This window comes from Phascolarctos cinereus, unplaced genomic scaffold, assembly GCF_003287225.1.
Source record: "Phascolarctos cinereus isolate Bilbo 61053 unplaced genomic scaffold, phaCin_HiC Scaffold_2;HRSCAF=192, whole genome shotgun sequence".
Classification (NCBI taxonomy): Eukaryota; Metazoa; Chordata; class Mammalia; order Diprotodontia; family Phascolarctidae; genus Phascolarctos; species Phascolarctos cinereus.
Window position 1 is genome coordinate 190,465,821 of NW_027555625.1, and position 26,939 is coordinate 190,492,759.

The window sequence follows — 26,939 nt, forward strand, 5'->3', positions numbered from 1 at the left end:
GTAAATTTCATAGTGAAGAAATAGACTGGGAAAAGTCAGAAATAGACTGGGAAAATAGCATAAAAAGCTACCTTGGTAGAAAGGAAGACAAATACATTAATTTAGAAGAAGACAATAATCTAAAAACAACTACAAATAAAACCTCAAAGAAAAAAAAGCAAATTGGACATAAACCCAACAAGAATTCCTGGAAGAGTTAAAGATATAGGAGTGGTACAATTGATTGTGTTGAGATGTTGTTGAGATCTCAAAAAAAAAAAGATGAGAATGAGAGATGCACTGGGGGAAGAGGGAGAGGGGCATAATGTGGAAAATCTTCCCACACAAAAGATGCATGCAAGGAAAAGCTTTTACAATGAAGGGAAAAATGAGGGGAGGTAGCAGGCAATGCTTGAATCTCAGTTTCATTGCAATTGGTTCAAAGAGAGAAGAATATATATACACACACACACACACACACACACACACACTCAGTTTTGTACAGAAGTCTATCTTACCCAACAGAGAAATAGGAGGGGAAAAAGATTAGAGAAAGTGTGTGTGTTGAAGGGGAATGATAAGAGAGAGTGGATTAAAGTAGGCAGTGGTCAGAAGCAAAACAGAGTTTTGAGAGGGGGCAGGATAAAAGTAGAGAGAAGAATAAACAGAAGAAAACTGGATGGAAGGAAATACAGTTAGAAATCATAACTATGTGAATAGTATGTGCTCACCTATAAAACAGAAGCAGATAGCAGAATGGATTAAAAATTAGAATCCAACAAAAAAACAAACAAAAAAAGAAATTAGGATCGCACAATATGTTATTTATAAGAGACACTCTTGAAACAGAAATACACATATAAAAGCAAAATAAAGGGCTAAAACAGAATCTAATATGCTTCAGTTGAAAATAAAAAATGCAAAGATCAAGATCTTAGACAAATCAAAAGCAAAAAATAGTTCTAACTAAAAGAGATAAGCAGGGAAACTACATTTTACTAAAAAGTAGAAAATGAAATAACAAAAATTTTTGCTGTTAAGTTTCTCTAATAGTGGCTTCATTTCTCAGAAATATGGACATCTGAGTCAAATTTATATAAATTTCCATAAGAAATATGGAGGTCTGAGTCAATTGATAAATAGACAAAGAATGTAAATAGGCAGTTTTCAGAAGAAGAAATCAAAGCTGTAGATTAGAGGAATGAAAATTAAAACAACTCTGAGGTACCATCTCACACCTATCAGAAATGGGGATGGGGGAAAATAAGTCCACTAATGCAATGTTAGTCCAACTATTCTGGAGAACAATATGGGACTATGTCCAAAGGGCTATAAAACTGTGCATACCCTCTGACCCAACAATAACACTAGTAGGCCTTTACCCCAAAGATATGAAAGAAAAAGGAAAATGACCTATGTGTACAAGAGTATTTATAGCCTCTCTTTTTGAGGTGACAAAGAATTAGAAATTAAGGGCTTCTCATCAGTTGGAGAATGACTGAATAAGCTGTGGCCTATGATTTTGATGAAGCACTGTTGTGCTATAAGAAATGACCATGGCAAGATCTATATGAAAGTGCAATGAGAAAAGTCATGAGATCATTGTACATAGTAACAGCAATGTTGTAATGATGATCAACTTTGAAAGACTTGGCTACTCTGGTCAGTACAATTATCCAAGACAATTTTAAAGAACTCTTGATGAAAAAATGCTATCCATTTCCAGAGAGAGAGAGAGAGAGAGAGAGAGAGAGAGAGAGAGAGAGAGAGAGAGAGAGAGAGAGAGAGAGAGAGAGAGAGAAATGATGAAGTCAATGCAAACTGAAGTATAATTTTCTCATTTATTTTTATTACTTTTTGTGATATGGCTAATGATTTCAAATATATAATTGATATCGTATTGCTTGCCTTCTAATTAAGTTGGGTAGGGCTGGGAAGGAGGGAGGGAATATGGAACTCAAAATTTAAAAAAAATTTTAAAAATAAATATATTTTAAAAAGGTAGCAAAAAATTAAGATGTTAGAATATAAGAAATTAGGATACATATGGTGCCCCACCCATGTTTTCTGCAAATATCAAAGGGAAAGGCATTCAAAGACTATTGGGAATGAGCTGCATCATAAGGGAAATTTTCCAGTGTTAAAATAAAGCAGCCAGTAGTAGGCTCTGTAACAATGAGACTGTTGGGAGAAGTGTACAGAGAATGTGAGTAATCAGTGAGACCCTGAGGGAAATTGAGAAAAAAAAAACCCAAATAGGTTTTAATTGGATCTTTTTGAATGTTCAGAAAATTAATGAAAATGGATTTGCTTTATCTTTTATTTCTATGTGTTTGGTACAAAATTTCAAAGTTTAGTTTAATAGTGTCACAACTGAATTCCTACCGTGTTTCATTTTAGAGGACCAAAAAATGTCTTCTCTGCTAAAAAAAATAAAATGACACTTTACTGAAAATAAGAGCTGCTTTCACAATAATAATTTGTTGCTCATTCACCAAGTATAAATTATAAAGAAATTTTCATGGGAATTGCAAATGAAAGCATAATTCCATTTAATCCATCAAATAACCTCGTGGGATAATCACAACAGTGGTTTTAGGGTATTATCCTCGAGTGGAGATTGATAGTCTTAACATATATAAAAATGCAGGTAAAAAGTATAAAGCCTGGTACAAATGCAAATGTTATTAATTTTTGTTTAATTAAATTTTTTGTTCCATCTTGGTCTACTTCTGCACTTCCAAGTTGAGAGTTTCACACTTTTGTTTCAAAGAAGCTCAACAAAAAAATGTTGTACCATTTTACCTAGAGAAAAATGATGACACAATTTTATAATTAAGTTACTGTTGTTCAGCCATATGCAACTCTGGACCATTCTGTCCATGGAGTTTTTTTGGCAAAGATAGTGTACTGGTTTGCAATTTCCATCTCCAGTGGATTAAGGCAAACAGAGGTTAAGTGACTTGCCTAGGGTCACACAGCTAGTAAGTATCTGAGGCAGGACTCAGGTCTTCCTGAATCCAGGCCCAGCATTTTATCCACTGAGCCACCAGCTGCCTCTTATAATTAAGTAGCCTACATTAAAGTCCAATGAATGGAGTGGGAGGGGGCCCTGTTTTGTCAAAGGTTACAACAGTGGAACGAACCCAAGATCTAAAAGGTACTATCAAACTAGAAAGTTATATTACAGAGATCTAGTAATAGACTCTCATTCTATCCACTGAGTTCAAGCTTGGCTACTTATGGAGAGGTTCATTGCCAGAAAGTTGCCCACTGGTTGATGAATTTTTTTTCATCACAAAAACTCTTAAAAATCATATATTCTCCAGAAGTGTGTGGTTGGGGGTGGGGGTGGTGATGAGGATAGGAAGGGGTATGATTTCCATTGGTGAAGGGAATACCCATTCAGTGGAAAATAAGGAATTTTGTCATGTATTAAGTGAGTATAATTTAGTAGAACTCATTTAATATTCAAATACCCTACTACACCTAAGAAACACTTGAGAGCTCATATGAATTCTCTGGGCACCTTAAGGAAAAATGGATAATACAGTTAAAACCAGTTTTTAATGGTCATTTGTACATCATTGTTGCTATGGTTTTAATTCATCCATGTCTTATCCATATGAGAAAAGATGTTTGAGGAGGTCATTCTTTTAATTTACTACAGGAGTACTGAAGAGAACATATCATTATAAGCATCCACAAATAAACACTTAATAACTTGTACTGATATACAATTTTATGGTTATAAAGTATTTTACATACATTTTCTTTTTGTACCATATAACCCCACGAGGAAAATTTTGTAAATACCATTATCATCATTTCAAAGATAAGGAAACTGGGGCTGAGGGGGTTAAATGGCTTTTCTAAGGACATGTAACTTGCAAGTGGAAAAAAATGAGGGTAAAACAGGTCTTATGAATAGAAAAAACATTGAGTTTAATAAAAAATAGATTTTTCAGTTACAGCTTTGGTGCTGACTAGATGTGTAACTATGGATATCATTTTTCTGGGCCTCAGTTGCCTAGTGTGTAAGATGGGGATAATAAAATATACATTGCCTTTTATAGAGATATACTGAAGGAAAGTATTTTGCAAACTGAAAAAAATGAGGTGCAATTGAATTGTAGTTTATTGTATTTTCTTTTTTACTCCTGTTCCAGGGCTTTTCCTACCATTCCATACTGCACCTAGTCCTAGAGGGAGAATTTCTTTTTCTTTCTTATTTATACTACATATATGATGCAGAGTAGCATAGGATGAAGAGGACTAACCTTTGAGTCAGGAAAACCTGCCTCTGACACTCACTGCCTCAGAGATCCTGAGCAAACCTTACAGTTTTTGTTCAGTCATTCTCTTGTGTGTAACTCTTCATGACCCCACTTGGCAAAGAAACTGGAGTGGCAAAGAAACTGGAGTGGTTTTCCATTTCCTTCTCCAGCTCATTTTACAGATGAGAAAACTGAGGCAGATGGAGTTAACAGGATTGCACAGTTACTAAGTGTCTGAGGCTATATTTGAACTCAGGAAGAGAAGTCTTCCTGAATCTAGGCTCTGCACTCTATCTACTTTACTACCTCGCTTCCCCAACCTTACAGTACTCCATGCAATTCTCTAAAACTTGAAGTTCCAAATGAATTGCAGCTCTATATTGGTAGAAGGAGGGACCATACAGAGAATTCCCTACACTGATGAAATCACAGTATCAGACCAAGAAATAAAAGTCATACCCTGCAAAAATCCCTTTTAGATCATCAATTCTTCTACCCTTATTTTCATATTCACTTTAAAGAGAAAATACTTGTTGCCATAGCAATATGTTCTCCTCCTGAAACCTTTCACACTGGTTTTTCCTTGAATTTTTACTGGAGGCAGCATCATCATTCCTTTGCATTCATCAGGTTTTTATTTCTAAACAACTCTTAACTATAGCAGACAACAGACCTATAGTGCCAAATTCTCAAGTGTCCTAGCATCATAAAGATTTTACATTCAAGTAACACAGTTCCTAGTGAAGCTGTTCCTTATTCAATTTCTGGGGAGGCAACCCTTTGCATTCTGATTTTCCCAACTGATCTCCTCTCAGACATTCCATGTACAGCCCTGGACATGCTCCAATAACCCCAAGCACAGCACATTCAGAAAATTCTAGTTCACGGGGTACACTTCTTCTACCAGAACATCTGTCCCATAAACTAGAAACAGCACAGTCTACTCATACTGTACCCACGGCCAACGGGTTACAAAGCACAACATTAAGATGGAGTCAAGTCTGCATCCTTAAATATGTCATCAACCTTTACCAGTCAGATAAAAACAATTCCTGGTACTCTGCCTTTGTTCTCTGAAAAAGGAAAAAGAAAAAAGGTGGGGTACTGTGAGAAAAGATTTGGCAGATTCATAGGGAGTTGTGAAAAAGCATGTTTGGCACCAACTAACCACACTCACAATTTGCGTGTTCCCCTGGCTGTCAGCCCTGGGCTGCTCCTGAGTGGGGAAATGACAAAACTTGTAAGGGGAAATGGAATTTTTTTTCCAGAACATATTCCATTTCTTTCTTTACACAGATAGTTACATAGATGTTTAGAGGAGCAATTGTGAAAGTGGAGAAGTAGGGCTTCTAGTGATGGCCAGTGTCCAAACAAATATTCTATACTCAAATACACATGAGAGGTTTGTACCATCCTATCCACCCCAAGACTTCAGACTCAACTGTTTTGGTTTTGGGTTTTGCAACTTATTTACCAAAGTCATAGTGGGAGTTAGATGTGCTGTTTTTGACTTTACAGATTTGAATCAAAGTGGTCTACCTGCTCTTCCCAATATATTCTATTCCATCTTCAGTCTCCATGCCTTTGCACAAGTTGTCCTTTATGCCTGGAATGTACTTCTACCTTATTTCTATACTTAGCATCTCAAGCTTTTTTCAAAGCTTAACTCAAGCGCCTTATCCTACATGAAATCTTTCTTGATCTCTGTAGTTGCTACCATTCTCCCTATCACCTAGGCTCACAATCTAGGGGTCATCCTCAACTTTTCACTCTTGTTCCACTCTCTCACCCAATTAGTCACAAATTTCTGTCATTTTGTTTCTGCCTTTGGAACATCTCTATGTATCCCTCCTTCTCTCATCCCTGGCACAGCCTCCACTCTGGTGCATCTCTCATCACCTCATGTCTGGACTACTGTAATAATGTTTTTGTTGGTCTCCCCGCTGTGAGTCTCTCCTCATTCTAGTCAATCTTCTACTAATTTGCCAAATTGGTCTTCCTGAAGTGCAAGTCTGATCACGTCATTACTCAATTCAATCAATTCCAGTGGCTCCTGGCATCCAATATTGCCCCTAGCATCTAATATAAAATCTTCTGTCTGACTTTTAGAGCCCTTCATTACCTGACCACTTCTTACCTTTCCAGTTTTCTTATACTTTACTTCACTCCATGCACTCTCATCCAGTAACACTGGCCTCTTTGCTGTTCCTCCCATGAGAAACTTCATTTTCTCTGGCTGACCATCTTGCCTGGAACTCTGTCTCTCCTCGTCTCTGCCTAGTAGGTACTTAATACATACTTTTTAGCTTGAAGTTACTAGCTCTATATTTTGTATTTTCTTCTGTATGAACCTGTTGTTTTTCCCAATAGACTATAAGCCTCTTCAGGGTAGGAATTATTTCATTTTTTTCTCTGTATTGCTAGCAAATAGGATAGTGCCTGGCATGTAGAATCATAAATCTAGAACTATAAAGATCCTCTGAGGCCATTGAGTCCAATTTCCTAATTTTACCGATAAGGACATTTAGAGGGAGGAGGGCTCAGTAAGATGTTCATGATCAGAGAGCTAATAAGTGTCTGAAGTGAGATTTGAAGCCAAGACCCCATGGCTTCAGAACTTCAGAACTTTTCTCATGTGCCACAAAACCTCTCATGCAATACACTGAATAAATGCTCATTGAAAGAGTGAACGAATCTATGTGGGATGGAATGTGTGTTTGTGTATGTATGCACATGTGTGTGGGAGAAGGCACATGCTCCCATGCTAGTGATATTGTATGGGAGATGACAGGTAGATTCTTGAATACCACTCTTGATTACTAAAATATCCCTAGAGGTAATTAATTAATCATTTGCCCTGGACATTCTTTGAACCTTCTTGTGTTGGGAGGGAGCAATGGTAGTCTGCCAATAAAACAATTATAATAGAAAGAGTCCTGGTTGGGGTCAAAAGACCTGGGTTTCAATTCTCTCTCTACTCCATGCTTCTTTTTAGTAAATTATTTTACCTCTTTGGGACTTGGTTTTATCATGTATAAAATAAGGAGGTTGGATTCACTGACCTCTAAGATACGTCTAGTTTTCTGGTGCTATCAATCTATCCCTTACGGACTGGAATTAGAGAAAACTGCTTGGAAACAACATAAGGGGGTTATCTAATCAGAAATACCTAACAGTACCCCTTCATGGTATTTCAAGCTATGCTTCTTTTCATAAAACAATAATTTTATGCATCCGCATTCGAATTGCTGAGCAACAAGAAGATAATTATGGCAAAGTACTTGAAGCAGAGACAAATGGAGAACCTTTGGACACCTCTGCAGTAGAGAAATGGATAGCCCAGAAATGTCAAGGTTTCTGCTCCATGGATAACCCAGGAATGATGCAATAACCATGATGGTGATGATAATGAACCTATTTTTCAGTGTGAACTGACAATGAAGGGAAGGAGGTAATTATGGTTGTTTTGTTTCAAGTCCCAGCATGAATTGTTGACCAGCTAGTAAAGACTAAAGGCCCAGTTATTAAATATGTCCCCAAGATACTCCCTGCTTAGATGAGTATCCATGTGAAATTTATCCCCTTATCACTCTGGTAATCTATATCTTTTAACTGAGTGTACAGGTGTGAATAAAATAGTATGGAAGGTGCTCAACTGATAGCTTTGGAAACTCCCTTCAATTACCCATACAATAGGTCTGGGTGTGTGCTCCAAAGCCCATTTTTCCTTATGGAGGCACATATGGTTTCCTAGGATAAAAAAAAAAGACCTTTTCTAAGGCTACATGGCTATCTCAATGTAACCAGCTTCCTTTTATCCTATACCTCTCAGCTTTGACTTCCAACAAAGTTGGCAATTGACACCAGCTTTGGTGGGTGTCTTTAAAGGGTGGGTATTTATCCCCAAAAAAGCATAGTTACAGACTTAAAGATTATCTCACATAAAGGACAAAAAAAATCACTGGAAATGTTTAGCTCCTAAAAACCTCGGTGGCTTTACATCAATTATCTTAAAGAAAAAAAGATGGAATTTAATATTTCATTTTCCAGGAACTTTGGTGCAACAGAAAGAGCACTGAAAGGAGAGAAGGTCCTGATCTACCACTTCAAAATCTGTATAAGTCTTATAAAGTGACTACTACTATCCACGAACCCCTTGGAGGTCCATAGGACCCTAGGTTAAGAATCCTTGGTCTAGAGAGGATAGAGAAAAAACGTATTTATCTGTGACATTTTTACAATTTCATTTATTCCTTCAAGGCTTAGTTCACTGAGTGAAACCTTCCAGCTCCTTGACTTCTTTTTAGATCATTTGGAATTCTGCCTTACCCTTAATACAATCTTACCTTGAATTTTTTATCTCTCTACATGTCATATCTATCTACATGCCATAGAATGTGAACTCCTAGAGGGCAGGAACTATGCCATTCTTATTTTTATATTCTCCAGCCCCTGAACAGAGCTTTGCACATAATTTGTTTACTTAAATTGTTTAATACAGTCTTTCCTTCCACGATTGTCTATGGAATACTGGTGTATATGGCATTGTGGGAGAAACAAAGAAGAATGAGGTAGCAAGGGAAATAAAGACCCTATAGAAATCACTATGCTATACAGTCAAATGTGAATATATGTGGGAGAGGGAGGAAAGATCACTTCTCAAAGTGATAAAGGAAGGCCTCACAAGGGGAGCAGAACTTACATTATTTTGGTGGTTTACATCAGTTTGTGGATTGGTTGGTACCATAAGGTCTACTTCCAGTCCTTGGTTTTATTCTTCAATCAAGATTAAGTAGTTTTATTGATGAATGATGTAGATACTCCGTTCTACAATTTTTCATTTAGATGGGTGGACAGTCTTTATTTGGTAACAGAAGGAACCTTTCCTTATACTCAGCTAATGCTATCCATTTTACATTTACAGTAACAATTATTAATATGTAAAAATTTCTTCCTTAAGACCATGAGTTTGTCCTGCACCTAGTTACAGCTAGGGCATGAGAGTTTCTCTTTAGATAATAATGGTATAAGGACTTTGAAGGGGTTGGGAAGACAACAGAAATCTAGAAGGCAGCATAATTATCTAGCCAGATCAGACAAGGTTATGAAGATCTGGGCTAAGATGATCATGGTGGTGGTCAAAACAACAAAAACAACAATAGCAACTGACATTTATATAATATTCTAAGTTGTATGTTCATCTCTTGAAGTGAGGTGAGCATGCAAAGATTTTGAAGTATTTGAATAATGGAACTTAGTCACTAATTAGGCATGATAAGCGAGAGAGATTAAAATACCAAGGTTTCAAGTGTCAGAGACTAGGTGAATGTTGATGCTGCCAACAAAAATAATGAAATAAGAAAAAGGAATAAGTTTAAGGAGAAAAATAAGCTATGTTTTGGATAGATCTAGTTTGAGGTGACAGTTACATTTGTACACAAATTCTATACAAATCGTTTCATTAAAAAAAAACAAACAAACCAACAATGTTGAATTTGCATTATTTCAATGCACGCATTATCAAGGTAGGCCCTGAGCCTATTTTCAGCATAGAAGTCAGTGACTTTGAACTCTCTGTATTATCCTGGATTTCTTTTACATTGGTTTGATTTTTTTTGTCAATCAGTTTTTTTTCATATAATATCAATTTCACATAGGCTTCTTGAACTTGGTAGCATAGTGTAATAGAAAAAACACTAGTTTTGGAGTCAGAGGACTCATGTTCAAATCCCATTTCTGTGTGACCTCTGGAAAGTTACTTCCCCTCTCTGAACTTATTTCCTCATCTATCAAATGAGAGGGTTGAACTAGATGGTCTGGTCTCTAAGGTCTCCTCCAATCTAAAGCCTTTGAAAATATATTCTTTTAATAATTGCTAAGGTTTGGATATTAAAATGTGGTAGTGGTATCATTTAACAAGACATTTTAATTAAAGTTTAATTAAAAACAATCACACGAGTTGCTTATTTTTTTCTTAAGCTGTATATAAACTATAAAATTATTTTTTTAATGTAGAAAAATCAGGATGTGGGGAATATAATAACTAGGGGGAAATTGAAATTTAAAAAATTAGGTGTCCAAGGGTAAAACTCCCCCGGCCAAATATTCACTGAGAAAATAAAACCTTTGTTGATTAGGTAGTCTTCAAAAATCATTATAAATGTATACTTCTTGCTCCAAATACATTACCATCAGTTTCATTCAGCTAAATGTACCAGAAATAAGAGTGTTTTTATCAAGTAGGAAAAGCAACTTTAAATAATCAATCCCCTTTATTTCTCTTCCTCCTCCCCTCTAAAATCTATTTAATAGAATCTCATAGTTGGAAAGGATTTCAGAAGTGATCTAGTTCAATACCTGTATAAGAGCCTACTGACAATATCACAGAATTGCAAAATTTAAGATTTGGAAGGGACCAAAGAGTCCTTTTAATCAAATAATTCTTAACCTGGTCCACAGACCCTTCGTAGGTGGCCATGCACTTAGATGGGATAAAAGCAAAAACAAATTGTATCTTTATTTTGATAATTACTTCCTTTGTAATCCTATGTATTTTATTTTTTATATTTAAAAATGTTGTTCTGAGAAGTGGTCTGTAGGCTTTACTAGGATGCTAAATGGATCTATAATACAAAAAAGGTAAAGAAGCATTGATCTGTCCCAACCCATCCCCCAAAAGAATTATCACTGTAGCATTCCTGATCAGTTGTCATTCAGCATCCACTTAAAAACATGCAAGAAAGAGGAACCCACTCTATCCTAAGGCATCTCACTTCATTTTGTGACAGCTCCAAGTGGTATGCAGTTTGTCCTGACATCAAGCCTAAATTTGCAACTTCCACCCACTCTTTATGGTTTTGTCCTCTAGAGATAAACAAAGTTTAATATCTCTTTCACAAGTTAGACCTTCAAATACTTGAAGATATTTATAATAACACCCTTGAGACTTCTTTTCTCCATGCTAACCATTCCTAGTTCCTTTTTATCAGCTCCAAGGCCATTTAGCATCTTGGTTACCCTCCTCTGAATGGATTCTCTCCAGCTTGTCAATGCCCTTCTCAAACTGTGGAAGACCAAACTGAACAGGGCGACTATCACCCCTTTATTTATGGAAGCTGTGCTTTTTTTAATGCAGTCCAAAATCATGTTAGTTTTTCTAACTGTTGCATGAACCAGATATCTCCAAATATTCCCAGCTCTAAAATCAGTGGTCATTTAGCCTTCATAGACTAAAACCTTTATAGATTCTAAGCCTCTTCCTTCCCAATGGAGTTCATTCCACTTCTGGCCAGCTCTAATTCTAGGAAGAGTTTCCTCAGTTTCTTATATCACCCCCAAATCTACTTATCTGTTACTTCTACCCATAATTTATCACATTTAATTCATTTAAGTTTAGCAAATATTTATTAAGCACCTGTTATGTGCAGGCTGTTATGCTGGCTATAAGGTTACAAAGGCAAAAACAACAAAACAAAAGTACTTCTCTTAAGGAGTTTACATTCTTCTAGAGCACTTATAGGGCAACTAGGTGCCATAGTGTCAGAGTTCCAGGCCTGGAGTCAGGAAGAATGGACTTCAAATCTGGCCTCAGCTACTTACAAGTTGTGTGACCCTGAGGAAGTCACTTAACCCTGTTTACCTCAGTTTCATCCTCTGTAAAATGGGCTGGAGAAGGAAATGGCAAAGCACTCCAGTATCTTTGCTAAGAATGGGGTGATGAAGAGTGGGACATAACTGAAACAACTGAACAACAAACAAAAAGGATAGTTACATCTCTTCCTTATGTCTTCTATGCTTTGCAAACTGGGTATAGAACATCACTTCAAAATTTAAAGAGTTCTTGTGGCTGCCGTGTCAATCATTCATTGTGGGAACCTGGAGAAACCACTTAAACTCTATCTTAATTTCTAGGTCGGCAAAATAAAAATGTCTGATGTACCTCCTTAACAGGATGGTTTTGGGAAAATCAAATGAGATAATGTATGTAAAAGCAATTTGCTTTGAGTGGTATACTGATGCAAATCAGACCAGCACTGTCTCAATCTCAGGGCTATGTGCCTTTGCCTGAGCTCTATATCAAGCAAACTCATAATTAACATTTCCAGCTTATTATGCTTTAAACACCGTTTCTCCAAATATAACTGTTCTTCCAGCTCTGTCTTTAAGAGCAGGGACAAATATTCTACTCTGCCTCAACAATAATAATAGTTCACATTTGTGCACTTTGTGGATACATAGCATTGATCTCCATGAAAAACCTGTGAAATAGATAGGCATTATTTTATTTTGAAGATAAAGAAATGAAAATTTAAAGGGATTGACTTGGTGTTCAAGGTCACATGACCATCATAGCTGGAACTGGAGCCTGAACACAACTCTTCTAACTCCAAGGTCAGAGCTTTTCCAACCCACCACTATCCCCTTAAAATTAAAAACTTGCATTTTGGTAATGCTTTAACAAGGTATTTTTGCAAACTAATGCATTTGATCTTCATACCTTGTTGAGATAGGAAGGTAGGAATTATTATGCCCACTACACATGAGAAAACTGAGGCCAAGAGAAATAATCTACTCAAAGTCATTCAGAAGTTAAGTGGCAGGACCTGGGCTACAACATGGCTCCCAACTGATTTCTCTATCTCAATTGTTTCACCCATTAAATGGTAAGTAAGGACACAAAATAGGAATCTTGCATTCATTTAGAATGAAGTAATAATGGCTGCTTTCACTGGGGAAACTTACTTTAAAATAGTCCCTATAATGAGTCATGAGTAAACAAGTCAGCAAGAGGTTCCAAAATTGGTATCTTCTAGTTTCTGACTATGAAAGTTAAGGTGGTAAGTGGAGAGAGCAAAGAGAGAAATCTGGCAGCCCAGACTGCATCCAAAGGCTAAAAGATATGACAAAGGGTAGGGGGACAGAAGTACGTGTAGGCAGAGAGGCTGAAGAGGAAATTAAGGATCTCTTTCAAATTTTGTGCTATAGTGTGCAAATTTTAAAATTATAGTAGGCAATATTCTGTATACTTGAAATAATCTTTATAAATTCATCTCTAAATTTCTAGTAGTTATTTGTGCATCTCATTCCATATGTAAACCATTAAATTCTATGAAGATATGAACTATATATTATTTATATTATCACACAGAATAGTGATTTACACACAATAGCTTAATAAATGTTGAATTATTTCATTGGATTACTGAAGAGCAATAGCTACAGTGGGAAGAGATTACATAATCTCAACCTCTTTTTATGCTTTAGGAAATGAGGAAGACTGAGATGCCTAATGAATGTGAGTCCTCCTCCTTCACCCTCTCTATCCTCTATATGTAATAGAATCACAAAAGCTCAAAGTTGGAAGGGGCATCAGATAGATGTCTTCTAATCTAATCCATCCCCAAACTTAATAGTAGAGTAGACAGAGTGATAGATTTGGAGCCAGAAAGATTTGGATTAAAAGCTGCCTCTGATACTTATTAGCTATATAACCATGATTTGGATATTTCACTTTTCTAAGCTTCATTTTCCTTATCTATTAAATTCTTATTTAATAATTTAATAACATCTCTAGTACCTCCCTCATAGGGTTGTTGTGAAGATCAAGTAAGATAAATTACACAAACCTCTGCACAAACCTTAAAGCTCTATATAAATGTAAGCTATATTGTAGTTATCCGTTATATATGTGTATGTATGTATATGTGCACATACATATATTCATATACATATATATGAGTACCAAATTAGATTCTATGTGTAAAGCCCTCTGAAAACTTTAAAGAATTTATAGAATTGTTAGCTATTTTGCATATATATACATATGTATGTATACATACATATATACATATATATGTAATTGCTTTGAGGAAAGTGTATAGTAATGAGGTATCAAACATATGGCCCACATCTGTCATTATGGCTCTGAACCCTCCTCAGTTTGGGCTGTACAAGATTAAAATGTAATTGGGAGATATTTAACAAAATAAATGAAAGCAAAATAGAACATAGATAATGTTAATATGTGGTTTTCTAAACCAATTTGCAGTCTGCTGGGATCCTTATGTATGGCTCAGTGACAACCCTATCCCTTCTATTTGAGTTTGATACAAATACAGACTTAGCACAGTACCTGGTGCATAGTGCCTGGCACACAGAAGGCACTTAATAAATGTTTATTGACTGATCATTGGTGTAGTGGATAGAATAGAAGAGTGGAGAACTGGCTTTGAAAACAGGAAGACCTGGGTTCACATATTAGCTAATAAGTGCTGCTTATTATGGTAGATACACATATGTCTTCTGTTACATATCTATAGCTGAAGTGTGGGAGAGAATACTTAAACAACACAGGCAGTGTTTCCAACATTTGGGGGCTGAAAGAATTCTATGAACAGGTGTACCATGGTGGGTGAGAGAAGAACGTGGACAAGCTACTCTCAGAACAATCCCTTGCTAACAATATTTTTCCTCTTGGAACACTAAGCCCAAACTATTTTAAGAGAAGAGTTATCAGGGATTTTCTTCATGGTAGCAGAGGGTTCTGGGGGTACATATGATTCTAGCTCAACAATGGTTTTCCTCCTAAAAGTAACGCCTCTGGGGGGGATGACGTACCATCTGGTGATTCCTAACTTATACTCTCAACAGCAGGTTTGGGGGTGTCAGTGGCACCTCTGACTGATTTTAGCTGCCAGTCTGCTGCCCATTTTAGGAATAACACAGCTGCATCTGAATTCCAAAATTATACAGTGGGTTCAAACCTGCCTCCTCTTTTTGCCATTGTAGTAAAGGTATTCTTGCCTTATAGTACGGCAGTTCTCATTTTTAAGGTAAAGAGAGGGTTAAAAATGCCCAACAATATAATTCCTAGCACAACAGCAGGACAGAAACTTTATACTGTTGAACTCGTATACCCGTGGATAAAAAAATATGATACTATGCCTCTAGATAAAATTAATTTATACCTTTATGCTGCTTTTCTTCTTCCCTGCCCCCCCCCGCCTCGATCATTTATCTGTGCTACAGATCTTTGGAAAGTCCGTTAAGACTCCTTTATTTCTCAAATGATATAATATATGACTGTATCCCACACAGAGGAAGGGTGTGATGGTCATTAAAATGTTGTATGTAATGGACAGAGATACTCTTTGAAGAAAGTTACTGGGGCAGCTAAGCAGCACAGTGAATGGAGTTCTGGTCTTGGAGTCAGGAGGATGTGAGTTCAAATCCAGCCTTAGACACTTAACACTTACTAGCTGTGTGATCCTGGGCAAGTCACTTAACCCTGATTGCCTCACCAAAAATAAAAAAAAAAGAAAGTTACCAGTAAATACAACTCATTTTCATTACAGTGTTTACTGCATCATGTTCTTTGTGAACTGTTTTTTTTTCTTCTTTTGCCTATATTTTGATCAAAAGTAACTTAATTATTTTATCAGTCACCACTACTAAAAATTATAATCAACAGCATGGATAATTGGAAAAGCAAGGAGATATAACAAGAGTAAAGGGCAACCAATGGTCAGTCCAAGTATCACATCAGTAGTTTGATGGATCAAACGGCATCATTAATGTAGACACAAACTACACATTCCCTCAATGAGTGCAAATTTCAATCTCTCTACACCTTTTGATTTTATATGTTCTCCTCTCCATGCCTTTCTATCAATCTCCTACAAGTGATCTATGCAATCCATTGGTCCTTTGGATCTTTTAATATCAGGGGATGGTGGTGAGGTTCCCTGTGCAAACTTTGAGGCATCCATTGCATTCACTGTATGGCCAGCCTATTTTTTTCTTTTCACTTGTACATTTCCTAGATGATTATTTAAATATTAAAAGGCCTGCAGGAAGGTCTCTGAGGCATTGTGTGTATCTTCTATGGAGTATCCATTGAAAAATCAGACTGAAAATGTATCAGATGAGAAGGTGTACATGGTTATAACCTGCATTGGTAGAAGTCCTTATACTGATGAGATCATGCTCACTCAAATAACAAAGAAATCAGCTTCACTGGGGGAAGATAAGGCAAGAGACCATCCATTTTCTTTGTTGATTTCTGGTTCTAACATTATTTTCAGTCACTCTAGCAAACTATCATGCTCTTTTCAGGACTACTTTGTGCCATCATCAGAGTCCTATGCACTATGTTTCTACCATGCTAAAACATTATTATTTCTACCCATCTGATAAATCAGGAAACAATTTATACTAGCATTGATTTATATCTTTACAAATGTGCACTCAGTTGTTACTTTTAATACTATAAGAATCTGTGATTTAATTAGTATGAATATTAGTATCTTAATATATGGTCTTTGAGAGTTGTGATGATATCTTCACATTGTGGCCTGTGATGACTCTACTTAATTAGGTTCAATCTCAGATGATAGTCCATCAATGGGCCCATTCTCATGACCTTTTCAAGCTTGATAGGACCTGTCAGAGATTGTACTCTATAAGCCTTAGTGGAGACTCACTTTAAATAGGAAATGTAAATTTATTCTATAGATATTGGTCTAATTTGAATTATTCTAACAATTCCCTTTGGTTACATTAATCCACAACAAGAATGATAAAAAAAAAAAGTTGGTTGCATTAGTGATAGTCTTGTCCTCTGTGGCCTTCTACACCATGACATTTACCCCCTTATATTCACACCTTTATCAAACACCAAATGAATACTCCACTCCTATTTGAAAATGTTTTCTCCCATGGCTTAGAGATAATTACTTGCTTGACATTTCCTCTTTCATTTTATTTTGATGGCTGCAAAGTATTTTGGGAAGAGAGCTGAATGAACAATATCAAGGGAAAAAATGCTACATTACCTTGTGCTGTGTATCACAGTATGAATACAATGGTGTGAATTACCACTACTTTTTGTTGTTGCTTTTTATTTTTATTATTATTATTTTAGGGAGGGGTATGATCCAATTTTGGCATGTGGGGATTTAAACACAAAACTTCCTGTGTACTGGTAAGGCAATATCCCTTGGAATTGTATTTAATTTGATTTCATATCTCACACAATTTTCAGTTTGATTTAAGGATTATATTTTCTGGCAGGCAGAGTGATATATCCTTGAATATACTGGAAACATTTTCTCCACTCTGATTCTTTTATGTTTCTCTGTTCTTGCCCTGACATGCATAGCTGTTAACACTGTGGCATGTGCTGCCTTCCTTATTGCCCTAGAAGTAGACACTGTCTGTGATCAATCCCAGCTGGCTGGCTCATGTGATATAAACAACGAGGCTTCTCTGTGAACCAGTATGTCTGTGAATTATAATTTATAGATCCCATTGCCTGATTTTTGCAACTGCTGAAATTTGGAAAGCAAGTTAGAAAAGAAGTTCCTCTTCTCAAAAATGATTGCGGTTATTTCTAAACTTTGAATTTAGATCAATGTCATGTAGTGATCTATAAACTTCTATCTTATAGAAGGTCATATTAGGAAGACTTATCTCTTCCTGCTGGAAGCTAACATGAATCTGTCATCACAGTAGTATGTTTGTTTTAATCTCTCTAAACAAAATTGGGGTTCTATTTATAATGTTTCATTTCATCCTCTACTCTGTTGTTAGTAGAATGCATCTATCAAATAAACACAAAATATATAAAAGCATATCTCCATAAGATAAAACTCAGCATTTATAGGAGATTGAATAAATAGAAACCACTGAAAAAAGTTGAAATCAGGAAGTGAAAATGTAAACATAATTTGCACATGTGCTGCCATCTTATGTTGATCTTCATGTATATCATTACCAAAATCAAAGGGTAAGCTTGATATGAATTAGGAGAACACATAAACTAATCACAAATACACCAATGTGAATGGTCTTTTGATTAGTCTAAAGATCTTTAAATTTTGTCTTTGGCTTTTCTCTGAACATGTATAACTTGGTCTGCCTATTTTGAAAATGTCCCAATCTCACAACTCAATAGCTGTAGCTTCTAGACTGCCCAAAGATATATGTCAGAGAACAAACTTTTCATTCCTTTTTAACCTAGCAAAATGTTATGTATGTTTCACATATAAGCATTACCCTGGAATATTTTGAGTTAAAATATACAGATCATCTTCAAAATAATTAATGATGGAATTATAATTATGGTGTGCAGAGAATCAAATCCATTCAGGCTTCTTCCCTCCCCCCATCTGTTCATCAATCAAACAATTATTAAGCACCTACTAGCACTGTAGAGCCCCTATCCTAAAAGAGCTTATATCCCATGAAAATTATTAATCTAACAAAACTTTAAATTTTGCATCACTCTCCAAAGAAATAAAATGACTTGTAGGAAGCATTAACCACTTCATGAGTCTCAACATCCAGAATGAGGAGGTCATTTTTCAGGACAGTGAAATGAACTATTAATTGAGTGCTTTTTAAAATTCTGAACAAACATACAATGAACTTTTCTTCAGGAAAAGTAATTAGAATATATAAAATAATAATATATGACCCATTGTGCCACTTCTGTTTGTTTTGTTTTTATCCAGACATTATTTCATTGGTGTGGTGAACTCTAGGCATTGAAGTTCCCACCATATAGCCTTTCTTTGTAACTTAAAGTCTTAGACACTAGTCTGGGAACACTGAGAGGTTCAATTACTTGCTCTTAGTATGTAGCCAGTATGTATCAGAAGTAGGAGTCAAATCCAAGTCCTTCTAACTCCAAGGCCATCCCTCTAACCACTATGTCATGCTACTTCTCTTACCAATTCTCAAGGCTCTTGACATGAGGTTTTTGATTATGGAACTCAAGCTCAGTCTCTGAGTTTTAAGTAAGTAGTGAGTATACCCTATGATCAGGAAGCCAAATGGAACAGGAAGCAGACAAAAAAATTAATGTTGCACAATGAAGATGCCACAGCTCTGTGTCCATCTGCCTTCTTGAGAAAATAGAATCTCTTTGTCTTTCACACACAAAAGGGCATAGTTAAAATACTCCCCTTAATGTGAGGATTGAGACACAAAGTACTATGATTTCTAAACTCAGTTTCACTCACATACTCAAAAGCCTAGAGGCTGCAGGTTCATAGCTTCTGTCATATTCCTATGGTGTTGATTTTTAGCAATTGGGAATTCCCAAGTAAGATGTCACCCAGAAAACTTAGATTTGTTATACACATACAAAAACTCCTCCGTCATTTACATACTTGACAATTAGTCATTTCTGGAGTGAATGGAGGATTCTTCTTACATTTATATGAAATGCAATATTACATTGAAGGCTAACCAGTCTCAGACTGTTTTTTGTTCCTTTGACAGCCCAAAGAATCACTACATCATGGTCCACCAGGAGCCAGCATTCATTCCTGCTCTATATAACTTTAGTATCAAGAACAATACATGCATCATCTAATTTAACTGCAAATGACTCTTTTTAGCATGAATTGACTGTTTAAAGAGAATGCACAACAGAACTCCTAACTGCCTCATGGAAGCTATGGAGAGCCCCTAAGAAAAAAGATTTCACTATTACCAAGAGCTGCTAGCAAATGGGATAAGCTTAGAGGAAATGAACTCTCATCAATAATCTCTAGAGAGTGCTACAGAGGACAGGTGTACCTGAAATCCCTTTGTGAAGTGATTCAACTTTGGTCCAGATTTTGCTCTCAGAGGTTGTCAGGGTCCACTGAATGCAATTTCACCAATTTTCCTCCAAACTCATTTTCTAAAAGGAAAAAAAAAGCAAGCATATAATATGTAAAGGGAAATGAGGAAAAGCTAAAAGAGAGATTCTCTCTTGTGTGCTTTTAGGTTTATAACAAAGAATGCTTTGGAAGGATATAAATATATAAGAAGAAATTACTTTTTTGTATTTCTTTTGCCGCAGATAATTTTAAGAATTTAAAAAGCCTCTAAAGAGTTTAATTTGCTATTCTGTATGTTATCCAAGTAGCAGCCAACCTCTGAACCTATAGCCCCTTTTCTTTCTGTTACACAAGTGATTGTTAAATGAATAAATGAAACATATTGTAGCTATTTCATACATTCTTTCAAGTTAACATGGACTAAGAACACAATATGGTCTTTTCCTGGTGATAGCGTTTCATGTCACCAAATCAATATTATCAGAGCTGAAAAACAATGTTTTCACTGGTATTCATTCTGCTTTTCATCTATACTCTCGCATGTATTTTTGCTCAGAGTTTGAGATTAGTGGCAGCTGTAATTAAAATAAAATGTGCTTGGATTACACAGATGATGCCACAACCCCTCCCCCAACCCAGAACTCCCTTTATTAAAAAAAGAGCATAACTAGAAACTATGCAGAGAATGAGTACAATGGCTAGGTAGGGCATCGGTTGTTAGAGCTATTGTTTCTGGTGCAGACCTCCAAATTCAAAGATACTCATTAAATTGAGTATGTGGCAATAACAGACGAAGTGTTAATGGGGCAGCAGTGGAGTGTGTCAGGAAAATGAAGAGACCCTTAGGGGCTCACCATGCTGTTTATGATCAGCTAAATTCAGCAGCATTACCATAAATCCTCTAAAAGACACTGTACTAGACTTCTTGTAGGTTACCTTGCAATAAAGAACATATTCAGAGTGCTTAGCAACTGGGATTTGAAATAAGATAACACATTATTTCCTATGAAATAAACAAACTGCCTATAAAAATGCAACCATAATGAATTTTATGATTTTCCTTAATAAGACTTTACTAAAACAAAGACATAAAGAACAGAATCTTTTTCTAAAAAAATGCAAATGGAGATTGAAACAGTTCTGAAATACACTAAGAAGTAGACAGGTCACAGAAAAAATGTTTCAAGTTATAAGTTTCAAAAGTTTTTCATGGTGTTTCTGAAATACTTTGCTGACTCTATTAAACAATTCTGGAATGGATTTACAGACTCACACAGAACCACAGACACTCAGATTCGGAAGGAAATTCAGAGCCTGTCTAATCCAACCCATATTCAAACAAGAATATCCTCTATAAAAATATCATACCTGAGCAGTGGTCAGCTAGTTTGAGGATCTCTAAGGAAAGTGAGCTGATAACTATTCATATCACTAAGGAGATTATAAACCACTTGAAAGCAGAGATTATACCCTTGAATCCCTTATAAGACCTAGCAGAATGGGCAAAAGAATAAAATATGTTCTTGGATATTGATTGGTTGACTACCTGTCTGTAGTAAAACTTTCATCAAGAAGGGGAGTATTCAGCTACTGTTCTTAATTTCCCTTAGCCCAAATGTAGCCTGCAAGTACCTGAATGCAGATTATAGTCATATTTTAATAAGAAAATAGCAACCCAAGTGTGTTGACAAAATGATTTTTTGCATGAATGAAATGATTTTATTTGAATGAAAAATGTAAAAAAAACACTTTTACAGTAAATATGTATTTATAATATGGTAATTTTATGAAATTACTTTTCATTGTATGCTTGTACATTTTTCTTTTAAAAAATCTAATTTTAGGGTTATGGACTATATTTGGGACTTTTTCCCTATACTTTCCTCATCAATAAAAGAGGAAAATGACAATACAAAATACTTATATTAATGACTTAGGTTGTGTGTGTGTTTTTAAAAAAATCAATTTCCAGGGCATGCACTATGGTCAGTACACATTTGGTTCAATTTCCTCAATTTTTTATAAGTTAAGTCTTATATAGTGACTGGTGTTCTAGTTAGTGCCACTTAGGCACACTCATATAAGCAATTGTGAAAGAACCATTAAACTCAATAGCTAGGCTATATTTACTGAGGGAGGTAAGTTGATTCAGTCATTTTAAATAATTTTTAATTAATGGTGGTTTTATGAGACAGTATAGTGCCATAGAAAGAGTCTTGGACTAAGACAGTAGCCCTGAATTTGAGTTACAGCTAATCGGTAGAATGAGATCTATGAACTATTAAATAATTCAGAAGGAGTTCGGATGGCCAGTAGGTATCCCTGGTGATGGATTTGTGGAAAAAAATAATGGACATTCAAGAATGGTGGACATTGTCCAATGGTGGACAAGAATTGCTATGGGTCAGTTGTTTTGGATGGGTTGAGATGTGCACTGATTGAAGAAGGACCCCCACCTATGAGATTAGGGATCTCAGAGCTTCTGAAGTGCTGACCTTTGACTAGTCATTAAAATTCTCCAGGTCTCAATTTCCTTATCTGCACATTGAGGATAATAATACTTTCACTAACTCCCTCATATAGAAAGTGCTTGGTAAACGAGAAAGGATTATGAGAACATGAAGGAGAAGTCATAGAGGAACTGGGATCAGCACCTGTGTCTGTGCCAAGGTGATTAAAGAGCTGATAAAGCACTGAAATAGGTTCAGGTCATCTACTTTTCCATCTTTGCACTGCAGTAAATGTACATTTATAGTTTTAAACTTTTGTTAAGTAGTACCACAGTTTACTTTATGGATTCATTTATCTCTTAGCGGTGCCTCTACTTAAGTATGGCTATAGTATGACTGTAACTCCAAGTAAAGGCAATCCCTTATGAGTGGACTCATTCATTGTCACTGGAGCATAAAGCAACCTACTAAATTCTTACTTTGGCAACAAGATTTAACTTTCTGTACAAATCCTCTTCTCATTGCTTACTCCAACTCTTTTATAAGGCATCTTTCTTTTTCTCAAAATAAAGTCTGTCTTGCATTAAGAAAAAAACATTTGTTTGTATAACTTGTAAGTGCTCCTTCTTCCCTTCTCTTCTCTCCCTACAGCTTTTTTTTAAACAAACAATGACTGTGTCATGTGGTATTGAAGGTTTGTGAAAATGTTTATTTTCATTTTCATCTAAAGTTCTTTATAATATTGTTATTAAAAAGATGATCAGGTAGCAATCTTTTACCTAGACTTATAATGTTGAATGATAATGAAATCATTGCCTCTCTAAAGTATTCCTCACATACTGTAATTATGAGTATATAAAATCCTTATTTAATAATCTAAAGATAAAACAAAACTTTCAGAGTAGTATTTCTCAAAGGGAAATTGGAATGTGGTAATTAATTATAACATGTAGACACAAGACACCTATTCAGTGTACACCAGGGCCTTACCAAGGAATGCTGTCCATAGGATGAAAACCGGGGGCTACTTCATAATAAGGTGTTTTGGTACTCTGATATTGACCATTGTTCTATTAACATCTCATGTAAACTAAAATAATATTACAGTCAGTTCCAGTGGATTACAGATGGAATATAGCTCTCAGAACTTTAAGTAAAGCTATGTCCAAGCCACAGTCTCTGGCTTAAATTGTATCCTAACTTTCTTTCCTTTTCTCTTAATTATTATCTGCCTGATCACGAACAATGAGAGTTAGAAAAGGACTTTTATAGAAGACAGTATTCTAACTAAGCTTTGAATGAACTATAGATTATAAGAGGTAGTTATGAGGAGGGAATACATTCTGGGAATGGGGAATAGCCTGTGTAAAGGCTTGGAGGTGGAGTGGAGAATGGAGAAGATTTGGGATAGATGGAGCATTGTGTATGTGAAATTCCAAGTTTGTTTGGAGAACAAAGCATAGGAAATTTAATATAGTTAGACAAAGAAAATGAGTTAGGTTATCTTAAGAGGAAAACAGGGAGAAATTAGAAGAAATACAGTATATGATGGACCTAAATTTTAAGATCTTTTAATGGCTTTCATCTTTGTATCTTTCACATTGCCTAGCCAAATGCATTACATTGTGATAGGGGCTTAATTGAAAGAATGGGTTTTAGGATTGTACAAAAGTTCTGTGCCTTTGTTTTTTTCAACTTTTGTCATATATCTGTTTAATGATTTGCATTATTTTCAGGAGTAGCTTTTTTAAAATTGGTGACAGCAGATTGAAGTTTAGTCTTCAAAGATATCCCATTCCATAGTAGCTTCCAGAATTGCATATTCACAATCGGTGTACAGAGAGACTCTGACCTTTAACTGTAGTTAATTCCAATAACAATAATCATAATCCTAGATCTTCATAATCCTATAGATCTTTAAGATTTGCAAAGCACTTTACATAGATAATGTCCTATAACTCTCCAACAGCCCTGAGATGTAGTTATTGCAGATGTCATTATTTTCACTTTAAATATTTGTACACTAAGGCTTAGAGATGTTAAGAGACTTGCCCATGAGCTCACAGCTGGAAAGCATCAGAGGCAGGATTGAAACCACATCTGCCCATCTCTAAGACTAGCACTTTATCCACTAGCCACTCTGTTACAGTTACCCCTCTGGCAGTAAACAGATGAGTATTCTTTTAGCAAATTAAAAACAGTAAATGTACAGATAATACAATTCAGAATTTGATTACTAGTCTTTTTTTTCACTTTCTTTTGTATCAAATAGCATCATCAAATATAGATACTCTACTTTGCATTTGCTTCCCTACCTGGTTTCAACTCTATAGAACAAGATGCCCTTCAGGAAAAGCTCATCACTTCTAAGCTCACCACCATGCTGCTGACTCAAGCCTTGATGCACTCCACTTGTCTTACCCTCTTTTCCCCTCTGTTTGGAGGGTTAGAGGGTGAAGTACCAAACTCCTCCCAATGCCTTCCTGTATAGAGGGCAGAAACTGGCCTGGTTTCAATGCCGTGAAACAAGATGCCCCTATATCAGGTACCCCTGTTTTTTCTCCACCTTCATACCTTCTTTTGTGTGTTGTCCTCCTCCTGCCTTTAGATTCTAAGTTCATTGAGGGTAGGGGGTGTCTTTCTTTTTATTAATTGTATCTCTGGCACTTAGCACAGTGCCTGGCACACTATAGGTGCTCAACAAATGTTTATTGGATTAGATTATTGGTTTAGATTTATAAGAAAAGCCAATTATAACATGGGAAAAGAAGAAAATTAACATTTCTAAGGGCAGCACTTTAAAGGTAATGGGGAAGAAGCAGGGAAGAAAATGAAAATAATTGAGAACTGATGCCCATTTACTATTTTCATAAGCTGTAAGTGTTCGTTATGGAAAAAATATTACTAACATTGGTATTTTAAAAATCAGTATCATTGGGGCAGCTAGGTGGTGTAGTGGATAGAGCACTCGCCCTGAAGTCAGGAGGACCTGAGTTCAAATCTGGTCTCAGACACTTGACACTTATTAGCTGTGTGGCCTTGGGCAAGTCACTTAACCCCATTGCCTAGCCAAAAAAAAAAAAAAAAATATATATATATATATATATATATATTATATTATATAATATATATATATATATATATATATATATATATATATATATATATATATTAGTATTATCTATGTGGCAAGGAAGGCACAACCTGGCTCATACCACAGAAATCTCATATGTGTAGAGTTCCATGCCAGTGCAATTAGTGATTAGTCTTGAAAAGTAGCATGTAGAAGTTTGCTCACAAATAAATAATGGAGGTTTGTGGCATGTGGAGTCAATTACATTATTCTGCCTCACAAAAAGACAAAATAAATTCCCTAAATCTAAAAAAAAACTACCCTGAAATAAAATTGAGGCAATTTACACAAAGAACCAGTGGCTTATCAGGAAAGAAAGCAGCCAACTTTGACACTGAAAACCCCCTTGGAAACTGAGACAGACTGAAGTGTATAAGCAACGATTGTATATGCTATGCTTTCGTGGAATCAAATTGAATTCAGGTGTAAGAAAGCTCACTAACCAGTGGCCAAAAGAGGTCAGAATGTGTTAAGAAATAGTATGCTTCCTCTGCTCATTTGGAAAGATGGGAGGCATTTCTAAAAGGCCATCATGAAATTTATTTTCAAGAAACCTGAGAAATGTATAATTCATTGAAATGACAAAGGCATACTTTTATTTCCAGGGTACATATAAGTATTAACCCACTAGCAGACCTGTCAGTGGTAAAGACTAAAGTTGCAAAAAGGGACAGAATTTTTGATTTGGCACTTTACATTTCATGGGCATTAAATGGAGACCACATATCATGTGGGATTGGTTGTAAATATGAACTTTGAACCTTTGAGGCCATGACCTTAGTGTATACGCCACTGGCAAACAAATGATAAGTTCTGGCCCCACATCCACTTGGTCCCACATGCTATTTGTAATTATCTTTAAAAGACTACATGTGTAGCATATCTCTATTGAAGTATCAAAGTTAATTAAACTCGTCTTTTTTTAAAGTCTCCAATCAAGAACCACATCATTCATACAGTTTTCCCTGATATTCCAGAATTGATCTCTCTCCTTGAATTTCCCAGTGGTTTATTTCTATGTGTTCTATATCATTCCAATTTGTGTTACAGTTATTCGTGGACATGTCTTCTCTCTGATAAGGCAATAAGCTCCTCGGGGCCAGGAACTGTGGCTTTCTCTACTGTAGTGGCCTCAAAATAATTAGGCCTTAAGAGTAAGCCTCTAATTAACATCTGTTGAACTGAACTGAATTGAATTGAATCTTACTGACCCCATTCCTACCAACTTATTCAGTTGATTCTTCTCTTGGAGCACAGCTTCTAAAATCAGCAGGTAGGGCTGAATCAAGTAAGGTTACACTAAACTCATTTTTTCCTATTCCCCTCAACACCAATCAGTCAAGTCATCCTCAGGTCTCATCAAGGGTATTGAGATCACTTCTTAACATGTCTTCCTGTCTTTTGTTAGTCTCTAATCCATTTTACATAATACTACTAAATCAATTTTTAATTTTATATCTTTCATTTTATCACTCTCCTTTTTAAGAAA

General features: G+C 35.8%; 1 protein-coding gene across 3 annotated transcripts in view; it reads right to left on the minus strand.

Moving 5' to 3' along the window:
* MYT1L (myelin transcription factor 1 like) overlaps positions 1–26,939 on the minus strand; it is a 685,202-nt gene that overhangs the window by 493,921 nt on the left and 164,342 nt on the right. For all 3 annotated transcript variants that reach the window (XM_020965838.2, XM_078149744.1, XM_078149745.1), the window contains exon 3: positions 19,842–19,947. The gene's annotated coding sequence lies outside the window, so the exon portion shown is untranslated. The remainder of the gene's footprint in view (positions 1–19,841; positions 19,948–26,939) is intronic.